The 12780-nt window shown below is 41.1% G+C and overlaps 1 protein-coding gene across 1 annotated transcript in view; it reads right to left on the bottom strand.

Moving 5' to 3' along the window:
- CRISPLD2 (cysteine rich secretory protein LCCL domain containing 2) overlaps nt 1-12780 on the bottom strand; it is a 561942-nt gene that overhangs the window by 231390 nt on the left and 317772 nt on the right. The gene's annotated exons all lie outside the window — the stretch shown is intronic.

Genomic DNA, 12780 nt, shown 5'->3' with positions numbered 1-12780 from the left:
GAGAGGCTGAAGGAATGGATTCTTCAGCATCAGAATCCTCATAGGGAAGCATGGAATAATCCTGTTCAGAAGAGGAATCAGAGGAAATAGAAACCTGATCAGAAGAATCATACTCTGTCTCTTGCCGAGGCCTCTTATCAGGAGGGGGATGGGAGCCCTTGATCAAAGTAATTAGGTCTTCGGCCATTTTAAGCATCTGTTTTTTAGGCATGGAAGTCTGAGTAGGAGAATGTTGTCCTTGTTTCTTTGTCTTTAGAGCTGCTTTAGTCTTTGTCTTTGAAGCTGAAGAGGGCTTAATATATAGTTGTGTAGGTCTGAAGACACCCTCAGAAGCCGATGCCTGCTCAGCGGCTCCGACCCATCTGAGGGAATGATTTCAGAGTGTCCAATACCTTGAGTATCCAAAGGCCCAGTCGGCTCCACGTAGGAGTCTGAAGCGGCCTGTGACTCTGAGGTAGCGGGCGCCAGGGGCTGCAAAAGCACCTCACTGAGAACCGGCGAACCGGCGACTGGCCTAACAGAGGCTTCGTCGTCAGTTTTGGACCTCGGATGCCTATCCTTTTCCTTGTCCTTGCATTTTTTGTAAACTCTGGTTGTCGGCTGGTCTGACGGCATTATATAATTAAATCTTCGGCCAAAGTAATGAAATGCAAAATCGAACCGACGCTTGATAGTGCGTTGGTTAAATCTAGCACAAAACCGACAGCTAGCAACGTTGTAATCAGGGCCTAGGCAAGAAATACAGCAAGAGTGAAAATCCTTATGAGGTATTTGCTTCCCACAAGAAATACAATTGTTAACTTTTTCTGACATCGGTCTGGAGCAAGAAAAAAGTTTCCCCAACGGGGTACTTAGCTTTAATGAAGACTTTGGTTCTGAAATTTGGATTTGAAAATCTCAGGAGTCGGCCGACCGGCACTTGCGAACTGCTTTTGCTTCGGGTACCGCACGGCAAGAAAGACTAAAGAAATGCAAATGGCTGCATTTTATCTTTCGCACACACTGACGTCAGGGAAGAGGCAACAGCAGCCGACGCAGGACCTAGACTTTGGAATTCTGGCCGACTGAGGGTAGCCTGCCAGCAGGATAACCCAAGAGTAATGACTGCAACAGTGAAACATGATGAACATCATAAATGTTTAACATCTACAGCCTGTGCCCTGTATCAAAATACTGCTTCCTGAAGGAAAGCAGAACTTTCCAACAAATATTTCAGTGTATGAAAGCCTTACCCCATGTGAGAGACTAACACCATCTGAAGCCCTCACTATATTAAACAAGTAAGTCCAAGATTGCTACAAGTCAGAGAAATATCATTACTTTTAATTTTGATACAATATTAATTAAACACACCTATTTTACCAGCTAGTCTTTTTCCTTATTTTCAGAGTAATCAGGAAATAGCAAGTCACATGTACCAAAGGGACAGAATGTGGAAGGGAGGAGTGAATGGGCCATGCCAGCTTTCAAAAATTGTGGGGCGGGGTTATTGGCCATTCCAATAGATCAGCCTGCTCCTTTGTAAATGGAGGTCTGAATACAACTAATGGCCATAAAACAAGAAGATGTGGGACTGGCCTCATAGAGTCTGTGAGTGTGACTGTATGTGTGCACATGCTTGTGTGTATTCGTGAATGTGTGTGTGTTCGAGTGTGTGCAATTGTATGTGTGTGTATGTGTGTTTGGGCATGTGTATGTGTGTGTGTGTGTGTGTGTGTGTGTGTGTGTGTGTGTGTGTGTGTGTGTGTGTGTGTGTGTGTGTGTGTGTGTGTGTGTGTGTGTGATGTCAAGAAAACATAATAATGGTGTAAGATTGGTGAAACCCAGTCATAACTTTTTGTGGTGCATGGAGTTTTATTTACACTTAGCAAGTGTTGCTGCAAGTAAGGAAAATAATCAGCAATAGTTTTTAAATGCTGCGATTAGTTTTTAAATACTGTGAATAGTTTTTAAATACTGTGAATAGTTTTAAATACTGTGAATAGCTTTTAAATACTGCGAATAGTTTTTAAATACTGTGAATAGTTTTTAAATGCTGTGAATAGTTTTAAATACTGCAAATAGTTTTTAAATACTGCGAATAGTTTTTAAATGCTGCAAATAGTTTTTAAATACTGTGAATAGTTTTTAAATACTGCAAATAGTTTTTAAATACTGCGAATAGTTTTTAAATGCTGCAAATAGTTTTTAAATACTGTGAATAGTTTTTAAATACTGTGAATAGCTTTTAAATACTGCGAATAGTTTTTAAATACTGCAAATAGTTTTTAAATGCTGCGAATAGTTTTTAAATACTGTGAATAGTTTTTAAATGCTGCAAATAGTTTTTAAATACTGTGAATAGTTTTTAAATACTGCGAATAGTTTTTAAATGCTGCGAATAGTTTTTAAATACTGCGAATAGTTTTTAAATACTGTGAATAGTTTTTAAATACTGTGAATAGTTTTTAAATACTGTGAATAGTTTTTAAATACTGTGAATAGTTTTTAAATACTGCTCTCATTTAAATAAGTTACTTACAGATTGATGGTGCATCTGTAAAGTTACATGGATATAGAAAGAAAGATATTCATGGACCATTGCGAGTGAAGGAAAGTCTCTTCCCTTATACCTGGCACTCAGAGGATGCATAACATCTTTGAAACTGCTGTTACAGTCTGGTCTCATGCTACAGAAGTGTGTAACAGGTTTATCTTTTTTCTGATTTTAGAACTTAATCACAGCACTCCATGCACTACAATATAGTAACAACCAATAACGTGGTCTCACCTGTGCTATAGACAGAGAGCTCCAAAAAAAAGTGCGGGGATAAAACATTCAGTTTGATTTGAATATTAAATAGATAGTTATCAAGTTCTTTAAATACTCTGAAGAAAAGCTCTTTCAATTTCAACCAAATTTGCTTAAATGAGATTTTCAATATAATACTATAAATATTTTTTTGCCCCACAACATCCTCCAAGCAGAAGATCCGTCCATGCATCCCCCACATTTTATATAATAATTCCCAAAGTCATTCTGCCTCTGGAGAATAGGAACCCTCCTTTGCAGCAACAATAGAAATGGAGCATAACTTTCAGTCTTCTGTGCAATTAAATGACAGTTTATAAAATGTAGTCTCTGAAAAAATATCCTGCTCTCAAAACATGCAGCTATTACATTTCTAAGATACTCCAAAAAAAAAAAAAAGAGCTGCCTTGCAAGTTTGGCATCAAAATATTGGAGCTGTCAAACTTACAAGCCAGAATCTGTCAAATTAAACATTGATTCATACCACTTCTGTCACAGATGTTAAGTGGCCTTAATAAAATAGGTACAATTTATTAAAATTGTGGTTTCATGCAGCAAACATATAATGATTTAAAAATTTAGGCTTGACGTTGACAAATGGTAGATATCATATATATGAGGCAGTTTGAAAGTTTTGGCCATCATGGATACTTAAGGTACAGATACAAATATCTGCCTGCAAAATGAGATTCACCAAATTCAGAGTATCCTTTTACTACTAGCCTGTTTTCAATGGACTGCCATGAGTTTTAAACATGATATTTTTATGACCCATCTTTTGAACTAAGGTAGTGGATTAGATCTTTCTCCAAAGATAATTTAGAAATGGAAGGTAGAATTGCCTTTTGGTTTGCAAAGTATTACTTTGTCCTGGATCTGAAAGAGGACAGCTAACGTGTTCAGGCTGGTTCCAGAAACTTGTTAGTTTTAAGTTAAAAGACTGAAAATGTCAAACATACAATGTTGTTTTTACCAAATTAAACAAGCATGACAGTGTAACTAGTTCTCAGTAGTTTTAATCCACATTTTTAGCATGTTTCGCTCATGATGTCACCTCATTTAAAGAGCCGAGCATTTTCAGACCCCACCAATTTTGCAAATTGGCTTCAAAATCACTGGTCAAGACAGAAATATGCAGTGAAAGCTGCTACATGTTGAAAAATTGTTGCAGGAATGTCAGGAACTGGTTAAAGTATGCATTTAATGAAAAAGGAGCCGGGGTTATATTTCAAGCACTAGTGACTGACAATGATTTGTGAGGTCATTAGTATCTGACCTGCTGACCTTTTCTTATAAAAATGAATTGCCAGCAAAATGGGGAGTTTTTCTTTATATATGGGGTAGGACAGTAGATTGACTGTGCTCCTACACCGACATCTCTTTGGTCAGTATCATTTGGTCAATGCAAACAGATGGCCAACAGATGTGTGAGACTGACAATTCCTGGGTAAGGAAATATTCTCTTTTCCAACTGACTGTATGATCTCAGCATTAGTATATATAATTAGCAGGGGTACTGGGAGATTGCAGGGGGTCTTGCCCTGCTACAAAAATACTTGTCTTTGCTTTAGTCCGCAGTGGGGTAATTCCCAGAGCATGGGCAGAAAGTATCAGTCTTTGTTGTGTCAGCATTTTTACATATTTACATAGAGCATCTAGTTGTTGGTGTAGTTGCACAGCCTATCTAGTGCCCTACACCTATATATATATATATATATATATATATATATATATATATATATATATACATATATATATATATATATATATATATATATATATATATATATATATATATATATGGTTCCCCTTCAGAAGGTCGAATGGCTGAAATCTCGAAACGCATATGGCCAAAGCCATATGCTCAAATTTCTGAAGCTCGACCTTCTGAAAGGGAAAGGAAAAATACAAGAAAACACAAAACAGTGCTCGCCCCCCTGCACCCCCCACACCCCGTGCTACTTATTTATTCTAACTCCGAGATCGCACTACAGAGCAGAAAGGGAAATCTCCCGTTCTGTGCTGTATGCCGATCCCCATTCAGAAGGTCGAGCTTCTGATATTTCGAGCATTATGCATTTCGAGATTTCAGCCATTCGACCTTCTGAAGGGGAACTATATATATATATATATTATATATATGGGGGGATGTGGCAGTGCAACTTCATACGCACACACATCAGGGGTGCAGGGGGCTTGCCCTCACCCACTAAAATGCTTTTGTAGGGTGATTTTTTTTTTTTTTTTTTTACTCCTGAACATTGTTTGCATTTGGGAGATTCTGCTCATTTGTGACCACAGTTGTATGAGGTGATCAAAAAGGAGTCATTTCTTGTCAGGAAGCCAATGAAAAGACCTCCAAAATACACCAAGTCAAAAAAGCCAGTATGCAAAGCCATGGAAAGACTTATCATGGAATTAATCGATCAAGACAAAGGGAACCTCCATACACTAGACCTGTCTCAGTTTGGATTCATTAAGGGCAGGTCATGCTTACTCAACAAGGCGGATTTTTTGAAAAAGGTCACCAAAGCAATGGATGAAGGCAGAACTGTACACACCACATATTTTGACCTTGCCAAAGCTTCTGGCGCAGTTCCCCATGCAAGCATAGTAGAAACACAAATAATCTGGGAATAAAACCTCACTATCACCTGCTGGATTGTCAACTGGCTCACAGACAGGATGCAGATAATCTAAGAGACTACTCAGTGGAGTTCCTGGGGGCTCTTTGCTGGGAGCTCTCCTGTTTGGCATCTACTTTTCTGAAGTAAAAGTCAATATCAAAGGGCTCTTACTGACTAATTTTGTAGATGACTGCATGCTAGGAGTAGTCATTGAATCAACAAATGGATTAGCCATCCTGCAAGAAGGTTTGTCTCAAATAAATAACTGGTGTCAAAATTATAGTCTGAAACTAAATGTCAAAAAATGCATTATTGTATCCTTTGGGAAATCATCTACCACAGGAAATTACCACATTTTAATACACCCTTAAGAGCTGACCGAGTTGTTTGGGATTTGGGAACTTAAGTGGATAGTGACTTAACTTTTGAACAACATGTGTCTATTGTTGTAAGAAAGTCCTTCTATATTGCACAACTTATAAACAAAGGGGATTGTGTCTAGAGCTGGGGATGTCACTGCCCCCCTTTACTCACCCCTCATTAAGCCAGTCATTGAATATAATGCACCCTTTGGCATGTATCTATCCAGACACATGCAACAACTGGAATGCCCACATAGATACCTTATTAATAGGATTCAGAGCCTAAAATAACATTTACTACATGGACCGACTCAAAGACCTGTCACTGTCCTACAGACTGCTAAACATTGACCTGTGTCTGGCATACAAGGCATCCTTTGAACCATTACTGATAGATTTACCATACATCAGCAAGCCAAATGACATAAGAAATACTCACTCTACAATTCTAAACTTCTTCCGCAACATCAACAGAACGGTTTAGAGGGACAGGAATATTTAGAAGAGGATACAGCTGTATGAAACAGACTCTCCATTCACATAAATTAGAGTTCGTCCCTGTCCATTTTCAAGTGAAACTTAGCTCTATGGATGGGAAACAGAAAATGTACTCCAGGACTGCCCCCTTGTACAATTAATGGGTAGGTACAACTCAATTACATTATTCCATGCATGGGTCCACTTAACTTATCTATGGTATGATCTCAGTTATTTTGATAGGATCATAGGAATCATGTGAGGTTACTAGGCTATTGGCCCTTATAAGCCAAGCCAATTGTTTAGCCCATATTTAGACAAGTCAGCACCCAATGCCCCTGTCCAGCAGGGACACAGGTTGAATCCCAGGGATGTATTTTCTTTTTCCCATCCAGTTATCCAGGTTGCACTTAAAAAAGGGTAAAGAGGAACTCTGCTTGACGTGGAGACAGAGTCTATTCCACAGCTTGGGGAGTCTCTGGGACACAAATCTGTCCTGCCAACAAGTCCTATTGATGTCACAGACCAGGTTGAGGCCATGCGTGTGGGTTACTCGAGTGGTGCTTGACTTGTGGATATGCAGCAGTCCCATCAAGGCGGGGTCTGAGATCGCCTAGTATGCCAGACAAAGGTCACCTCTGAAGAGTTTGTATGAAACTGAGTAGAGGGATAGTGCTTTTAGCCTATCTGTGTAGGGTAGATTTTTGAGGCCCTGGATTCTCCTGGTTGAGGAACCTCTGTGGTCTCTCCAACTGCTGCATGTGCTTTGTGAGGTACATGCCGATCAGGCCGTTGTACTCAATAATGGGCCTTATAAGGGAAGAATACAGGGATGTTATGACCTCCTTGTCCCTGGATGAGATACCCTTACTTATGAGATGGGTCATGTAGAAAGCTTTCTGTACAATGGAAGCAACATGGAGGTCAAAAATCAGGTTGCTATCAACCTGGGTGCCCAAATCCCCTCACAACTGATTGCGTGCTTAGGACATTGTTATTATTGTTATAATTTTCCCAAAGGGGATGATGATGCATTTTTTGGTATTCAGCTTGAAGCCATGTTTCTGGCACCAGTCATTTGTTTGGGTGAGATCCTCTTGGAGGATGTCCACATCATTAGGGGAACTGATGACAGTGCCCCGCTTGCAGTCATCTTCAAACTTGGTCAGCCATAGCCCACTGGTTTTGGCCTGCACTTCAGAAAACTATATCCCAAATAACGCACATCCCAAGACCAAACCTTTGGGTATGCCACTCGTTACAGGTCTACTGCTTGAGGTGGCTTCCCCTATTTTGACTAAGTGGGTTCTGTCAGTGAGCCAGTTAGCTACCCATCTGGTAGCATATGGACTGATGCCAAGTTGAGAGAGTTTATCTATTATACCTGCATGGGGAATAGTGTCAAAGGCTTTGGCCAGGTCAAGGTAGGTGGTGTGCACCATCTTCCCCTCGTCCATGGCTTTGTTGACTGTCTCAAAGAAGTTGACCAAATTTAACAGACATGACCTCCCCTTGACAAAGCCAGACTGTGTGGGATCGAGTATTTGGAAGTTGTCAATGTCCTTGTTAATGAGGTCCATGATAATCTGTTCCACGGCCTTGCAGATCAGGCTAGTTAGGCTGATGGGTCTATAATTTCCCAAATCGGTGGATGCTCCACCTTTGTGCAAAGCGATGACAGTGGCTGTCCTCCACTCAGCTGGGACAAAGCCGGTACTTAGGCTTTGGTTGAATAGGGTGCCTAATGGTGCTGTAAGTTTCTGCTTGAGTTCATGTAGGATGCAGCCTGGGATGTTAATGTGTCCCATGGAGACTGTATTTTTTGCCTTAGAGAGGGCAGTGATGACCTGTTCCCTAGATATAAGGGGAAGAAAGCAGGTACTGGGGATGTCCTGATTTACTGATGGGGACAGAAGGGTAAAGTTTTTGCTGAATCTCATCACTGAGCAAGTTTACTATTTCTACAGCATTTGTATATGTGGTGTCCCTGACCACCAGTTCTGAACAGATCTGGGAGCTTCCTTTGCGAATGCGGACATATGTGAAGAAGGCCTTATGATTGTCTCTAGTAGATCTGGCCAATTTGGACTTGAAGTTTGCTTTGGAGGATTTCACTAGTGCTCTTATTTGCTTGTTCAGGTTAAGGAGAGATTGCTTCCAATTGGGCACTTACTCCTTCTTGGTCCTGGACAGTAATTTTTTCCTTTTGTAGAGTTTATTTATTGCAAATGTCCACCAGACAGGTTTACTCTTCCTTGCAGATGATTATTTAGTCTTGTCAGGTATTCCTGATTCCATGCATCTATATAAATGCTCATATAGTGCTTTGGTGTAGTTTTGGATACTGGTGCCAATTCCTAGAGTGGGGGAGGGGGCTGTGAAGCTGTTTATACCATCCCTCTATCCATTAAGGAAACCACCATCAAAAACTACTCCAAAGTCAATGTCATGCTTCTTAAGACAGAAGTGACTAACTTCACAACACCTATGCAGACGGAAAATAGAGGTACAACTGCTGAATCTTACACAAATGCACTGTATAAACACATACACGAGTGCATGGATCGTGCCATCCCCAACAGAACCAAGACGCTATACTCCATAAAAAGGAAGCCAATCTGGTGGTCCCCTGCCATAACAAACTCTAAAACAGAAGGAAGAAGCTGTTGCAAAAAAAGAGTAAAATCCCAAGATTGGAGGAACTCCCTGGTCAGCCTCAGCAAGAAGCTGAGATCCCTCATAAAATTCTCCAAAGCCAGTTATGAAAATGAAATCACCACTATTTCCAAAGACAACCACAAAGCATTCTACAAATATGTCAGGAATCTCAATGGCAACACTCAGATCTGCTCTGAGCTACAGCACAATGGCACTAAATATACAGAACCAACCGATATTGTCAACATCCTGGCAGATAGGTTCAGTGCTAACTTTACCCCCCTCTCACCCTCCAAAGGGCCCATCTTAATACCAGAAAAATGCAAAGCCCCTGTAATCATGGATGACCAGACAACATCCCAGGTTGCATACTGCACGAACTACAGAATGAACTGGCACCCGACCTAAGTACCATGTTTGATCACAGCCTCACCTCAGGCCATGTGCCTACTGAATGGTGCAGAGTGACGGTTATCCTACTCTACAAAGGGGGTGCCACCATGGACCCTGGAAACTACCAACCCATTAGCCTGATGAGCCTGGTCTGCAAGGCCATGGAATGTATCACCTTGGAGCTTATAAACAAAGACATAGGTAACCCCCAAACCCTGGACCCCACTCAGTTTGGGCTTGTAAAAGGTAGATCATGTCTACTAAACCTGATTGACTTCATTGAAGCAGTCACTAGAGCCATAGATGAGGGCAAGGTAGTGCACACAGCCTATCTTGACCTCGCCAAGGATTTTGATACCATCCCTCACTCTGGAATTATTGATAAACTCACTAAAGTGAGCATAAACCCCTATGTCACAAGATGGGTGGCCATCTGGCTCACTGACAGAACCCACACAGTTAAAGTAGCCAACTCCAAGTCCGACTTTAGACCAGTGACGAGTGGAGTACCACAGGGTTCGGTCCTGGGTCCTCTCCTGTTTGGCATCTACTTCTCTGAAGTGCAGGCCAACACAAAAGGTCTTTGGCTAACAAAGTTCACAGATGACTGTAAACTGGGAGCCATAATAGAATCACCTAATGATGTAGACATTCTATAAAAGGGCCTCACAGAGACAGATACTTGGAGTCAAAGTCATGGCCTCAAGCTCAAAGCCAAGAAGTACATTGAAGTGCATTGTCATCCCCTTTGGGAAAAACTCGGTACCCATGAACTACCACATAGGCGGTAGCTCACTAAACACTGAAAGTGTGATAAGAGACCTCAGGACATAAGTGGACAGCAGTCTCTCCTTTGATAACCACATCACCACAGTAGTCAGGAAATCCTTCTACGTTGCACACCTCATCACAAAAGGGTTCTCCTCTAGAAAAAAGGAGGTCATTGTTCCTCTCCACTTACCCCTCATCAGACCCATTACAGAGTACAATGCCCCGTTTGGCATGTATCTCACAAGACACCTACAACAATTGGAAAGGCCACAGAAATACCTCACTAAGAGGATTACCAGCCTCAAACAGATGCCCTATGCAGACTGTCTCAAAAAACTCCAGCTTTACTCCATCGCATATCGCCTACTCAGAGGTGATCTCTGCCTAACATACAAAGCTATGTCAAACCCAGAGCTGTTGGACATGCTTCACTTAAAGAAATCCCAATCCCTCCGAGCTACACGCTCTAGGGACCTAAACCTTGTCACCCCAATAAACAGAACATGCTGGAGGGATAGATTCCTGTCCCAGAGACTTACCATACTCTGGAACAAATGGTTTACCTTCAAATTGTCATAATGGACAATATCGATCGCTTATTTGGGCGAACCAAATGTGCAAAATTCAAACTTCGACATTCTCAGAAGTTCAAATGTCAGCAAATTGAACCGCTGATTCACTGATTTTCGAACTAAAATGTCAGACACATCGTAATGCAGGTGCACCCCCCATGTGGGGGATCTGCCCCCACAACCCCTCTACTTTAATATATCAAACCGAAATCGCACTACAGTGGGGAATGGGATCATTTCTCGATCCCCGCTATAGTGCAATCTGCACCCACAATATCGAATCTGCAATGAGCGAATGCCAATGTGCATTCGTCCATTGCACATTCGGACAATTTTTTTGTCAAGGTTTTGCAACTTTGCAAGCTTCCTTTCACACAAAGTAGAGTCGCACGAGTGCATAACGCTCTTATGAAGGTAAACCGGAGCAAACTACCCATTCATGTCAAGCAAAGCTCCTCATTGGCCCTCTTTAAGAAAAATCTTGAAGACTGGATGGGAAATAGAAAATTCACCCTGGGATCACTTCTGCAGCACTGCTTGACAGGGGCACAGGAAAATAATTTTCTTGGGTGGAGTAAGCCAGGAAAAATTTTTGGCTACGCTTATATAGGCCCCAGGGCCAATAGACTAGTACCTACCTATGAACCTATGAACCTCAGGAGGTTTTAGTCAGCTTTGGAGAAGTTTTTTTGTTTGACCCTAGCTAGATGGGGTTCAAGGGAGATGGTGACTTTGAAAGTGACCGCTTTATGATCGGGCCTTACCGGGGAGGATAATACTGCAGGGGTGCTGCAGTGGTTACTCATGTTGGTTAATACCAAGTCCAGGATATTATCACCTCTTGTGGAGGTATTGACTAGCTGTTCCAAGGCATTTGCACTGACAAAATCGAAGAATCTCTGGGCAATTGTGCTCTGGCATGAATAGATCTTCCAGTCTATGTTTGGGTAGTTAAAGTCACCCAGGATCAGGGTAAAGGGTTAAATCTTGATAGATTCAAAGAGGTCCAGATAGACAGATTGGGCATTTTGAGTCAAATGTGGGGGCCGGTAGCTAGCTATGACTTGTATAGGAATATATTACCTCATTAGGGGTAATATATAATTATGGACCATGGGATAGTTAAGGCCAGTCTGTATCCAAATAGGACTGGTTATTTTGAGCACAAAAAGGGAAACTGGCCAGGCTTAAAATTACCCCCAAGGGCAGCTAGCCTGGTACTTACATGTGAATCCTATGAACATATAAACATTAATAGGAAAGTTATCTCAGAGCACATCTGAGTTTGTGTAAAACTGAACATATTTCTATAGTGAAAAAAAACAGTTTCCCACACTGCTAGACTTTAAGACTACATGGATGAGGGAGGAAGGTGCAGTATGTTTGGAGTGACGTGGTGGGATAATGATGAGTATTTTTTTTCAGTTCAACAAAAATGTAAATATTAATGACTGTTGATTTTATTCCATTTAAAAAAACATTACAGACTTAATCCAGTCTCCTTTGACAATGAGTTATATACAGTATCGTGCTTTTATAATACATCTTTGAATCACATTGGGGAGAAGTCTGTGGATAGGTAGGGAAGGCATATTTTTATTAAGCAAAATCAGCATTCACCCGTTCATTTATACTTTGTTGCTTGGGATGTCCAGCACAGCAGAGGCCATTTTTAGTGCATGGCTGGAAAGAACAGTTACATAAAAAGTTATATGCAGCAAGGAAACACCCCCATTTCATTATACATTGGTTTATCTAAGGACTCACTTAGAAAAAACATGGAGTGACATCTAGTTGGGGAATGGAAACTGCAGCAGAATGAAACAATAATTCATGGTAGGAAAATTATGAGTAAAGGCATGACTAGATAAGTAACTATATGAAATGTAGCACTGCTCCTTGAGGTTCACAAAGGGTACTTCAGTGTCAGTGCACAAGGAGACCCCTTGAACTGTAGTGGGAACTAGAATTGCACCTCACACACACTCTTCACACATACCCAACTCACCTGCCATTTAAGGTCATTAGTACATTCATGCACAACCTGAAAACTTCTGTATCCTCACAAACAAGCAACGCATCAGCAGGAAGTCCAGCGTATCAAGAAATTACAGTCCCCAATGGGAATT

This window comes from Protopterus annectens, chromosome 8.part1 (assembly GCF_019279795.1).
Source record: "Protopterus annectens isolate FY-2018-M chromosome 8.part1, PAN1.0, whole genome shotgun sequence".
NCBI classification, from domain to species: Eukaryota; Metazoa; Chordata; order Ceratodontiformes; family Protopteridae; genus Protopterus; species Protopterus annectens.
Note: the sequence above shows the minus strand (reverse complement) of the source record. Positions and strands in the feature narration are given on the sequence as shown.